The 11,890-nt window shown below is 41.9% G+C and overlaps 1 long non-coding RNA gene across 2 annotated transcripts in view; it reads left to right on the top strand.

Moving 5' to 3' along the window:
• Nucleotides 1–11,467, top strand: part of LOC129653453 (uncharacterized) — an 81,787-nt gene extending 70,320 nt beyond the window's left edge. For both annotated transcript variants that reach the window (XR_008715138.1, XR_008715139.1), the window contains 2 exons: nt 5,949–6,079; nt 10,649–11,467. This is a non-coding gene — a long non-coding RNA (uncharacterized LOC129653453). The remainder of the gene's footprint in view (nt 1–5,948; nt 6,080–10,648) is intronic.
• The last annotated feature ends 423 nt before the right edge of the window (nt 11,468–11,890 follow it).

Genomic DNA, 11,890 nt, shown 5'->3' with positions numbered 1-11,890 from the left:
CCTTTTTGCAATTCTTTTTCTTGGGGATGGTCTTGATCACCACCTCCTGTACAATGCCATGAACCTCCATCCATAGTTCTTCAGGCACTCTGCACATCAGATCTGATCCCTTGAATCTATTTGTAACTTCCACTGTATAATCATAAGGGATTTGATTTAGGTCAAACCTGAATGGCCTAGTGGTTTTCCTTACTTTCTTCAGCTTAAGTCTGAAATTTGCAATAAGTTGATGGTCTGAGCCACAGCCAGCTACCAGTCTTGTTTTTATGGACTGTATAGAGCTTCTCCATCTTTGGCTTGCAAAGAATATAATCAATCTGATTTCAGTATTGGCCATCTGGTGATGTCCATGTATAGAGTCATCTCTTGTGTTGTTGGAGGAGGGTGTGTGCTATGACCAGTGGATTCTCTTGGCAAATCTCTGTTAGCGTTTGCCCTGCTTCATTTTGTACTCCAAGGCCAAACTTGCCTATTACTCCAGGTATCTCTTGACTTTCTACTTTTGCATTCTGGGCCCCTATAATGAAAAGGACATTTTTTTTTTGGTGTTAGTTCTAGAAGGTCTTGTAGGTCTTCACAGAACCATTCAACTTCAGCTTCTTCAGCATTCCTGCTCAGGGCATAGACTTGGATTACTGTGATATTGGATGGTTTGCCTTGGAAATGAGATCATTTCCAGAGAATGATCAGAGATTCTCTGTCAGAGAATCATTCTGTCATTTTTGAGACTGCACCCAAGCACTGCATTTCAGGCTCTTTCGTTGACTATGAAGGCTGCTCCATTTCTTCTAAGGGATTCTTTCACACAGTATAGATGTAATAGTCATCTGAGTTAAGTGCTCCCATTCCAGTCCATTTTAGTTCACTGATCCTTAAAATGTCGATGTTCACTCTTGTCATCTCCTGTTTGACCACTTCCAGTTTACCTTGATTCATGGACCTAACATTCCAGTTCCTAAGCAAGTGCTTAATGTAATGGTAAATGGTAGAGTTTCTTCAGCCAACTGAGTGGGTAATTTTTTTCCTTTTTCCTTTATAAAATTTTTATGTGTTTTTAATTTATCTTTCTTGATGTATGGTTGATTTACAATATTCTAAGAGTTTCAGGTGTAAAGCATAGTGATTAAGTTTTATATATATATATATATATATATATATGTTTTTTCTTCAGATTCTTTTCCTTTATGTTATTACAAAATATTAAGCAGAGTTCCCTGTGTTATATAGTAGATCCTTGTTGATATTCACTTAATATATGGTAGTGTGTATATGTTAATCCCAAACTCCTAATTTATTCCTCCCCCCCACCACCCACTTTTTATTATATTTTTTTAAACTTTTTATTTTGTATTGGAGTATTAACAATGTTGTGAGTTTCAGGTGGACAGCAAAGGGACTCAGCCATATATACATGTGTCCATTCTCCCCCAAACTGCCCTCCCATCCAGGCTGCCATAAAACACTGAGAGAGTTCCCTGTGGTATACACTAGGTCCTTATTTGTCATCCGTTTTTAAACACAGCAGTGTGTACGTGTGGATCCCAGACTCCCTGGCTCTCCCTTCCTCCCATCCTCTCTGCTGGCAATGATGGGTTCATTCTATGAGTCTGTAAACCTGTTTCTGTTTTGTAAATAAATTCACTTGGGTCACTTCTTTTTAGATTTTGCATGTAAGTGCTATTATGCAATATTTCTCCTTCTCCGACTTACTTCACTCAGTATCATAATCTCAAGATTCATCCATGATGATGCAAATGACATTATTTCATTCTTTTTTATGACTGAGTAATACTCCATTGTATATATGTACCACATCTTTATCTATTCCTCTGTCGATTGTGTTTCTTTTTAAGCTTCTGTAAAGTCTTGTCTTCATTCTTTTTTTTTAATGCTCAAATTGTATTTATTTATTTATTTTTAATTTTATTTTATTTTTAAACTTTACAATATTGTATTAGTTTTGCCAAACATTGAAATGAATCCGATGTCTTCATTCTTCTAGTCAAAATTTGAGGGGCTTATTTGAACCTTGCAAAATATAAAGCATTAAAACTTACAGCAGTGTGCCATACAGAAAAGGTTCTTAAGTGGGAAACAGAACCCTGAGAGTTTTCACTCTAATCTTCATTTTGGCCCTTGTTCACTGTGGAATTGAGATCTCCTTAATCTCTCTGAGGTTCAACTTTCTCATGTCTAAAATAGGGATGGAGATACCCAAAAGACTACTTATTCCAGAGGACTGAGAGGAAAACTACCATAAACTGTAGAGATACACTTTGTAAAATGTCTTACAAAATGCTTGATATCTTGTAATGTTGCAGGAATGAGCTTGAAGAGCTGGCCCGCTAGCTCTGGGCACGAGCTCTAGCCCACCAGCCCTTGCGTTCTCTGTGCTTCCCAGAGCTGGGGATGGCAACTGGAGTCCCCGGTGGGAGGAGGCACGGAAATGCAGGTGGCATCGACCATTCTGCTGCACAGATTAGGGTTACACCTTAAGCTTTTTTATTTTTCACTTGAAGAAGGGGAGATGTTGATTTCGAACACTGAAATCCTCTCATTCTAGTCCAGACCTTCATTTTTATAGCTGAAGAGACTGATAAGCAGCAGAGAGTTATTTCCCCTGTACTCAGCTTGACAGCACAGTGTTAGACCAGAAACATGGTCTAATGTTTAATGTGTGGTATACATTCAGTATGCTTAACCTTATTTCAAAATCCACACAATGTTTAGTTATCTTTGGCTTTTAGTCTGGAGTGCTGATTTTCTGTTGTAGCCAGATACGGAAGTCAGCCAAATATAGACACGCAGCATAGATGCTGCATAGTCTGCCAAAACCATATACCTTCATCTTGGAACTAAAGAATATTTATACATAATAATTCATGAATGTTAGTTACATGGAGATCTTAGAAACATTACTGACTTAGAGAAAATTAAAATATGTTGAAATGAGGTATCTCTTAATATGGGGCATAAGGGAAAATTCAAGGAAAGGAGAAAAATCAGATGTTCCATGTTGAAGTCTAACCCAGTTCCTGGACAAGTCTCCTTCAGCCTTCCGTGTGTCATGTCTGTATGATGTCCAATAGCCAGTGTTCCTAAGTATCAAGATATTTGTATGGAGCTAAGACGTTTAGGTGAATATTTTTGGTTTGTTTTGACTTTTCTTCAGGTAATCTCCTGTATGTGTGCAAATAATGAATTACCATTCTTGGAACAAATTTTGTTGAAATCAAAAAGCTGCACAATAATTTTCTTTTCTATAAAACCAGAATATTCAATATACTCTGGCCTGGAGGACCACTCTGGCCTCTTCTTGGGTCCGAAGGTATCTGAAGCCGCTGTCTGATTTGTTCCTCCTGGAGTGATGGTGAGCACTCAGGAGCAGCTAGCCTGCAGTGCCCATGCCCGTCCTGCAGAGGGCGCTCTCACCAGGCGCCCTCAGGAGCAGCTAGCCTGCAGCGCCCATGCCCGTCCTGCAGAGGGCGCTCTCACCAGGCGCCCTCAGGAGCAGCTAGCCTGCAGCGCCCATGCCCGTCCTGCAGAGGTCGCTCTCACCAGGCGCCCTCAGGAGCAATTAGCCTGCAGCTCCCATGCCCGTCCTGCAGAGGGTGCTCTCACCAGGCGCACTCAGGAGCAATTAGCCTGCAGCTCCCATGCCCGTCCTGCAGAGGGTGCTCTCACCAGGCGCACTCAGGAGCAGCTAGCCTGCAGCTCCCATGCCCGTCCTGCAGAGGGCGCTCTCACCAGGCGCACTCAGGAGCAGCTAGCCTGCAGCTCCCATGCCCGTCCTGCAGAGGGCGCTCTCACCAGGCGCACTCAGGAGCAGCTAGCCTGCAGCTCCCACGCCCGTCCTGCAGAGGGCGCTCTCACCAGGCCGACCGTTCAGAGACCTGGTAGGTGTCTGCGTCTCTTGTCGCCTTATCACGCTGTGGGGAAGCGCCCCCGCTCCTGTAGGCTGGACTTTAGGCTCTAGCAGAGGACTCCTAACTCCTGGGCTGAGGGTCCTTCCAATTTCTTTCTTTCTTTTTTTTTTTTTTTTTTTAAAGAAAATTCAATTCTTAAATTTAAATATTTTAGTACTTACACATGGCCTTTATTTTTTTAAATTTATTGAAGTATAGTTGATTTACCATGTTGATTACTTTCTGCTGCGCAGCAAGTGATGCGGTTACACACACATTCTTCTTCATACTCCTTTCCACTATGGTTTGTCTCAGGAAATTGAATATAGTTCCCAGTTTCTTGATAATGGAAGCATTCATCTTTGCTATGCTATAATCAGGGGCAATGATACTAGAACACTCAAATGCTTTTAAGCAGATTATTCACATAAAATATCAAAGAATTTCTTCAAAATGATAAGGTCCTACCGTACAACACAGGGAGCTATATTCAAATCCTGTGATAAACCCTAAAGGAAAAGAGTATGAAAAAGTATATATATATATATACTTTATATACACATATATATATGACATATGACACTAAATCATTTGAGAAAATGAGAAAAAATTAACACAGAATTATAAATAAATACAATTGTAAATAAATAAATTTTATTTACTTCAATAAAATTAAAGGACTTTTTCTTAGGGCTTCCCTTGTGGCTTAGGTGGTAAAGCATCTGCCTACAATGCAGGAGACCTGGGTGCAATCCCTGGGTCGGGAAGATCCTCTGGAGAAGGCAATGGCACCCACTCCAGTACTCTTGCCTGGAAAATCCCATGGATGGAGGAGCCCGGTGGGCTACAGTCCATCGGGTCACAAAGAGTTGGACACGACTGAGCAACTTCACTTCTCTTCACTTCATAGTCTATAGAATAGTTGAAAACAATGTTTAAATTTCCTGAAAAATGTTTGGTATGGCCTTAAATACATAGTCTTGAATTACAGAAGGGTGGAAACATAACGATCTTATGTAGCAATGTTTACACTTCAGGTTTACAGAGTAAACTTTACAGAGGAGCAATAAAATAATAGGTGAGTAGGTGCTACATATTTATACAGACAATCCACTTCCTTCCAAGTGGGTCTTTCTTTTAGAAAATAATTTGTACTGGATGTTGAGCCCTTTTTAAAACAGAAAAAGTATGTCTCATTTTACACAGTCTCTGTTTTTAATTATAATTTGACAAAAGAAATAACCATATCACCTATTTGCTTTGCCAGAACCTTATCTAGCACCACCTGTTGGGCACAAGGCACTCAGATCCTGACATATTGCAGAGTAAAGAATTGTTTAGCTGGCATGCTAACTGGCATTGATGCCAACGAAAGCATAATATAGCCTTTGTCCTCAGAATAAAACAAAAAAACATTAAGCTACCAACTGTAAAGGTTTAAGGAAGCCACATTTAATTATTTACAACCAGATCCTTCTAACAAAGAAATGCAATAGGAATGGTCTTGGAATTAAAAGGTCAGCTTTGCATGGCCCACACTAGAGACGATGGCAAGCTTAGACCAGGCAGAGCTTCATGGCACCGTTGATTCTACGGAACGACACGTGGGTGCCGGACTTGTGCTTAGGGACTGATGTGGTCAATTCTGTAATGTTCGCAGGGTGAGGAAATGGCCCAGTGCATTGCCACGCTGGCAAAACCAGGAGTTACGGTTAGTCATTAGCTTGTGAATGGAGAGTTCATTACAATCAAGTTATGAGGAGTATATTGCCTTTGAAATTTCACATGCCTTTGACTTTTTGCCACACTGACTGAAAGTTAATGCTGAAATGTGTAGTCAAGACACGAAAGATGGTATAGATGCCTGCCCTATTTTGAGACAGAGAGTTTAAAAAACTGTGAGTCGAAACACAATGTAAAATGTTTGAAAGTATTGATGACTATATCTGTTCATTGTTGAGTCCTTACTTTGTCCTTCATAAACATTACTTCAGTTTCTTTTGGAAGAACCTGAAGAAAAGGTATTTTTATTTTATTTTACAGGTGAGGGTTTTGAGGCTTGCTGCTGCTGCTGCTGCTAAGTTGCTCCCGTTGTGTCCGACTCTGTGTGACCCCAGAGATGGCAGCCCACCAGGCTCCCCTGTCCCTGGGATTCTCCAGGCAAGAACACTGGAGTGGGTTGCCATTTCCTTCTCCAATGCATGAAAGTGAAAAGTGAAAGTGAAGTCACTCAGTCCTGTCCAACTCTTAGCGACCCCATGGACTGCAGCCTACCAGGCTCCTCCTTCTATGGGATTTTCCAGGCAAGAGTACTGGAGTGGGGTGCCATTGAGGCTTAGAAAGGTTAATGGACTTGCCTACATTTATTTGTAAATTACCCCAAGTCTGTCTGATCCCAGAGCAAGTGTTCTGAATCTCTCTACAATAGGTAACTATATGAAGTTTCTCTTCCCCTAAAGATGATTTGTAAATTCGTGGATTACACTGCTCAGGTGAGCCACTGGACAGGATAGTTCCGTGACAGAGATGTAACTGAGGAGGAGACTTCACTATACCAAATGTAACTGTCTGATGGACAGAGGGATTCGTAGAAGGGCAACGATGTACGGAGAGGTTACAAGGAAAAGCAGTGATGTACAGATTAGTAAATAGTGTTCAGGTTAGTGCAGGAGAGGTGTTCTAGTTCCAAAAGACTAAGATTGATTCCTGGGGTAAGAGTATTCCCAGGCCAGTTCACAAAGTCCTGCTTCACGGATGGTAGTTTAACTCCCATGTTCTGACTCTGAGCTCTTCAAGCACCCTTCTGACCTGTAATTTAGTCTCTGAAGTGAACCGGTTCACCAGAAGAGAGACACCCTGAGCTAATGACCAAAGGCTGGGAACCTGGTGTGACTTCTTCTGTTGTGAACAGTTGGCACACTGGTTTATGAAACAGACTTCTTATATTTTAGTTTGTGTGAATAAATCTCTTACAGTTTAACTAGCAAAAGAGTTTCTGAATCCTCATGCTGAGGACAAGGCCTTGGAACCCACTATCTCTGCTGAGGGAGTACCTACCTGGGGACACCCTGAGTCTTCTTGTATAGGGCTCCTCTGGTGGCAACAAAGTATGTTAGTTGCTCAATCGTGTCCGACTTTTTGCGATCCCATGGACTGTAGGCCACCAGGCTCCACAGTCCATGGAATTCTCCAGGCAAAAATACTAGAGTGGGTTGCCATTTCCTTCTCCAGGGGATCTTTCTCATCCAGGGATTGAATCTGTGTCTCCTGCATTGCAAGCAGATTCTTTACCATCTAAGCCACCAGGGAACAAAGGCTTTATCATTCTCAGTTCATGCCTCTGACTTTTGTGGATGTAGAAAGTCATGCAGGAAGGTACAACAATTAGTCTAATTAAAAGCTCTCTGCTTCTCTGTTTAATAATATATCCTTACTAAGTTTTGGTTACTGTAGTTACACATAGTTAATATATATATAGTTCAGCTGTCTTTCACTGTCTGATCTAAAGCTAGTTTCACAGACAAATCAACTGCCAATGTCAAAGTCTCATTTCCAGTTGGCAGGACCCTGAACTAGAATGCTGGAAATTGCCTTCGGTTGTAACAATGTGATGATACACCTATTGTGATGGGTGATTTTGGAAAATATGTGCTGAGAAACTTTAAAAAAAATTTGATGTCGTTAACGTCTACAGATTTTGTAAGTGACTAAGCTGGTTGTCGAATAGCGTATGCGACCTTGCTGTGCTCTAACGGGCCCAGCGCCAGGCTTAATGCTCTGCTGTCATTGTCTTAAATTTTGTTTTAATAATCGTTGAACAAATTATGTATAATTTAAATTTAGTTTGCAGTTATTCCCACTCAGCTAATAATTGGCAAAGCCTCCATTTACCTGTATTCAAAGTTCCTACTTTTCTTGAAATAATGCTGTTTTTGAGTAAAAAGCACAATTTTTGAAAGGGTGAGTTTGAAAAGTACTCAATAGCATTTAAAAATCATATACAGTTTAGGTCATTGTCTTCAAAATAACTCTCCCAGGCCAAAATATTGTTCACAAGGTAGGAAGAACTTCTGGGTTTGGATGGCTCTTCATAAGTGAGCCTTCAGGAGGAATGCTCCTGAGTTTGGCTTAAAACTCAACATTCAAAAAATGAAGATCGTGGCATCCGGTCCCATCACTTCATGGCCAATAGATGGGGAAACAATGGAAAGAATGACAGACTTTATGTTTTTTTGGCTCCAAAAATCACTGCAGATGGTAACTACAGTCATGAAGGTAAAAGACTCTTGCTCCTCGGAAGAAAAGCTATGACCAATAGACAGCATATTAAAAAGCAGAGAGATTACTTTGCCGACAAAGTTCCATCTAGTCAAAGCTATGGTTTTTCCAGTGATCATGTATGGATGTGAGAGTTGGATTGAAAAAGCTGAGAGCTAAAGAATTGATGCTTTTGAGCTGTGGCGAACCTGGTGTGACTTCCTCTGTTCTAAGTTAACAGTTGGTGTGCTGTTGTGAAACAGACTTCTTCAATTTTAGTTTGTGTGAATAAATCTCTTACAGTGTAACTAGCAAAAGATAGTTTCTGAATCCGCATGGTGAGGACAAGGCCTTGGAACCCACTATCTCTGCTGAGGGAGTACCTACCTGGGGACACCCTGAGTCTTCTTGTATAGGGCTCCTCTGGTGGGAACAAAGTGTGGTAGTTGCTCAATCGTGTCTGACTTTTTGTGATCCCATGGACTGTAGGCCACCATGGAGAAGACTCTTGAGAGTTCCTTGGACTGCAAGGAGATCAAACCAGTCAATCCTAAAGGAAATAAGTCCTGAATATTCATTGGAAGGACTGATGCTGAAGCTGAAACTCCAATCCTTTGGCCACCTGATGGGAAGAACTGACTCACTGGAAAAGATCCTGATGCTGGGAAAGATGGAAGGCAGGAAGAGCAGGGGATGACAGAGGATGAGATGGTTGGATGGCATCACCGACTTGATGGACATGAGTTGGAGCAAGCTCCGGGAGTTGGTGAGGGACAGGGAGGCCTGGCGTGCTGCAGTCCATGGGGTCACAAAGAATTGGATGCAACTGAGTGACTGAACCGAACTGATTCAGGAGGATTCTAGGATTTTTAGCACTAGCATCTTGAACAGATGGAGTTGTCATCAATTCAGATGTGGAAAACTGTAGGTGGAGTGGGTCCGGCAATCCATGAGTTGATATGTCCATTGAATAAACAAGCAGAAATGTCAGGTGGATGATTGAATAACAAATCTGGCATTTGGGAGAGGGTCAGGATTGGAGATAGGAATTTGGGAGTCATTGGCACATAGATAGTATTTAGATACATAGATAGGCTTATCCCTTGGACTGCAGGGATATCCAGCCAGTGCATCCTAAAGGAAATCAGTCCTGAATATTCATTGGAAGGACTGATGCTGAAGCTGAAACTCTGATACTTTGGCCACCTGATGCAAAGAATTGACTTATTTGAAAAGATCCTGATGCTGGAAAAGACTGAAGGTGGGAGGAGAAGGGGACAACAGAGGATGAGATGGTTGGATGGCATCACTGACTCAATGGACATGAGTTTGAGTAAATTCTGGGAGTTGGTGATGGACAGGGAGGCCTGGGGTGCTGCAGTCCATGGGGTCGCAAAGAGTCGGACACAACTGAGTGACTGAACTGAACATAGATAGGCTTAACTATAAGCATATAGATACATAGATAAGCCTATCTATAAGCACATAGATAGGTTTCTCTGATAGCTCAGGTGGTAAAGAATCCACATACAATGCAGGAGACCCTGGTTTGATTCCTGGGTCGGGAAGATCGCCTGGAGAAGAGATAGGCTACCAACTCCAGTATTCTTGGGCTTGCTTCCCTGGTGGCTCAGGTGGTAAAGAATCAGCCTGCAATGCAGGAGACCCCAGTTCGATTCCTGGATTAGGAAGATATGCTGGAGAAGGGCATGGCTACCCACTCCAGTATTCTTGCCTGGAGAATTCCATGGACAGAGGTCACAAAGGGTCAGATATGACTGAGCTACTAACACTTTTACTTTTCAGGGGAGGAGAGACAAGAGGAACTAGTGAAGGAGACCAAGAAAGCACAGCCTTGAGTTAGAAAAGGCCCGGGAGCTCCGGTGTCCTGGAGGCCACAGGTGGGGGGGGAGCAGCAGTGTCGCGAGTCACTGCCGAGTCTGCAGCTGGACTGAGAGTGGCCACCGGGGACTGACATGTGGCGGTGACGGGGACTTTGTAAGAGCCGTGGACTGACGCTGACACAGTCGCTATCAGTTGGGCGAGTGGAGAGGATTTAAGAGAGGATGCAGGAGAGGCTGGCTGGTATCTGCAGGCCACTCTTGAGGGGTTTCACTGTAAAGGGGAAAAAGAAATGTGAGGTGGTAGCTGGTGGGGGAAACGGAAGGTGTTTCCCAATGAGATTAATAGAAAAGGCTATTTTGATCGTGATGGGAAGACCCAGCAGAAAGCAGGAGATGATGGCACAGAGGAGGGCACGGAGACTGCGGCAGGGGTGAGCTCGAGGGGGCGGCGGGGATGGGGCTTGGGGCCAGTGCAGAGACTGGTCCTAGGGGCTGCCACACATACTCGACGGACCAAGAAACAGTCTGGACTCACTGAACGTGGAGAAAGCAGAGCAGATTGTGTCATTAATTAAATAGAAAATACACTATACCACGATACTTTATAGTAGTAAATAATATTTCTAAATAATCTTTTTCTAGATATTCTGGATCTCGTGGTACCGACTGTTTTGTGCTTAGATGCCTCAGTGCAGGAGCGTCATGTACAAGCTTCCTCATGTCTCACTATAAACAATGATACAAGTGGACATTGAAATGTGTGCAATGCAGTATTGGCTAAAGTGATCCAATTTTATAAACTCATCCCCATTTTAACTACATTCTTTCTTCTCTTACTTGGGGATGCTGTAGATGAAATAGCCTTTGAAAATATAATAATGTTTCTGTAAAGACTTTGCTTTGGAAAATAACAGAATATATCTGTAAAATGTATTTTACCTCAGTTTGTTGCAATGGAAAATTATGAAGTAGTCTCTTTATGCAGTAAGCACTCATTTTTCTTTCATGGCCAGGTACTAGTTTTATTTGCTAAATGGCTGCGTGGAGTAGACTTATCCTAACGTTTTCAAAGCATCAGGCTCCTTTTTTTCCAATGAAAGCTCTAATTATATAGCATGGGTAACAATGTAACTACTAAGTGGCTTCTTAGTAGCTGAAATTGAAAACATTTATTATAAAATCTAATAAAGAATTTTTGAAAGTGCAGAAATTGACTTTAGGAGCTAAGGACAGCAGCTGTACCCTAACATCAGGGTCACCATCCTAGTGATTCTGTGTTTTGTTTTGGTTGAACTGTATCAAAAAAATCTGTGAGTCATACAGAGACGTACCCCTTAAGCAGCTCACTTTATGATCTCAGGATGGTTAAAAGAATATTAAACACTTCTGGTATTAAAGATGAATCAAACGTCTAAGAAAGAATCATTAATAATTTCTAACAACTGATTCAATTCCTTGTAATAAAATAGACATGTGGAACACAAAACTTGTAATGGGCCCCTGTGTTAGTTGTAATGGCTTATGGTCATCACAAGACTGCTCTGCGGTAACGCCCGACTTCACAGAAGGCTACTATCATGATGAACTGGTGCGGCCCGCGTCTTCTCAGCTTTGCTTGGCGTTTAATTGATTGCAACACCGGGGTCGTGTCTGTAGCATTTATGGAAGCGGGAGCATATCTGAACTCAACAGAAGATCAGTACACAAAAAACATCCTAATCATCAGAACATTTAGAAAAAGTTTAAATGTATGCATAGAGATCACGGAGAGAATTTATTTAAGGGCACAAACCAAGGGGGTGTGACTGTACAGTTAGTGGATGTGGTCCTCAGCACTTAAAAGTTTGATTTTTAAGACTTAAAAATGAAATCTGTATCTAACGT

The sequence above is a fragment of the Bubalus kerabau genome, chromosome 5 (genome assembly GCF_029407905.1).
Source record: "Bubalus kerabau isolate K-KA32 ecotype Philippines breed swamp buffalo chromosome 5, PCC_UOA_SB_1v2, whole genome shotgun sequence".
Lineage (NCBI taxonomy): Eukaryota > Metazoa > Chordata > Mammalia > Artiodactyla > Bovidae > Bubalus > Bubalus kerabau.
This window is presented reverse-complemented; position numbering and strand designations above follow the sequence as displayed.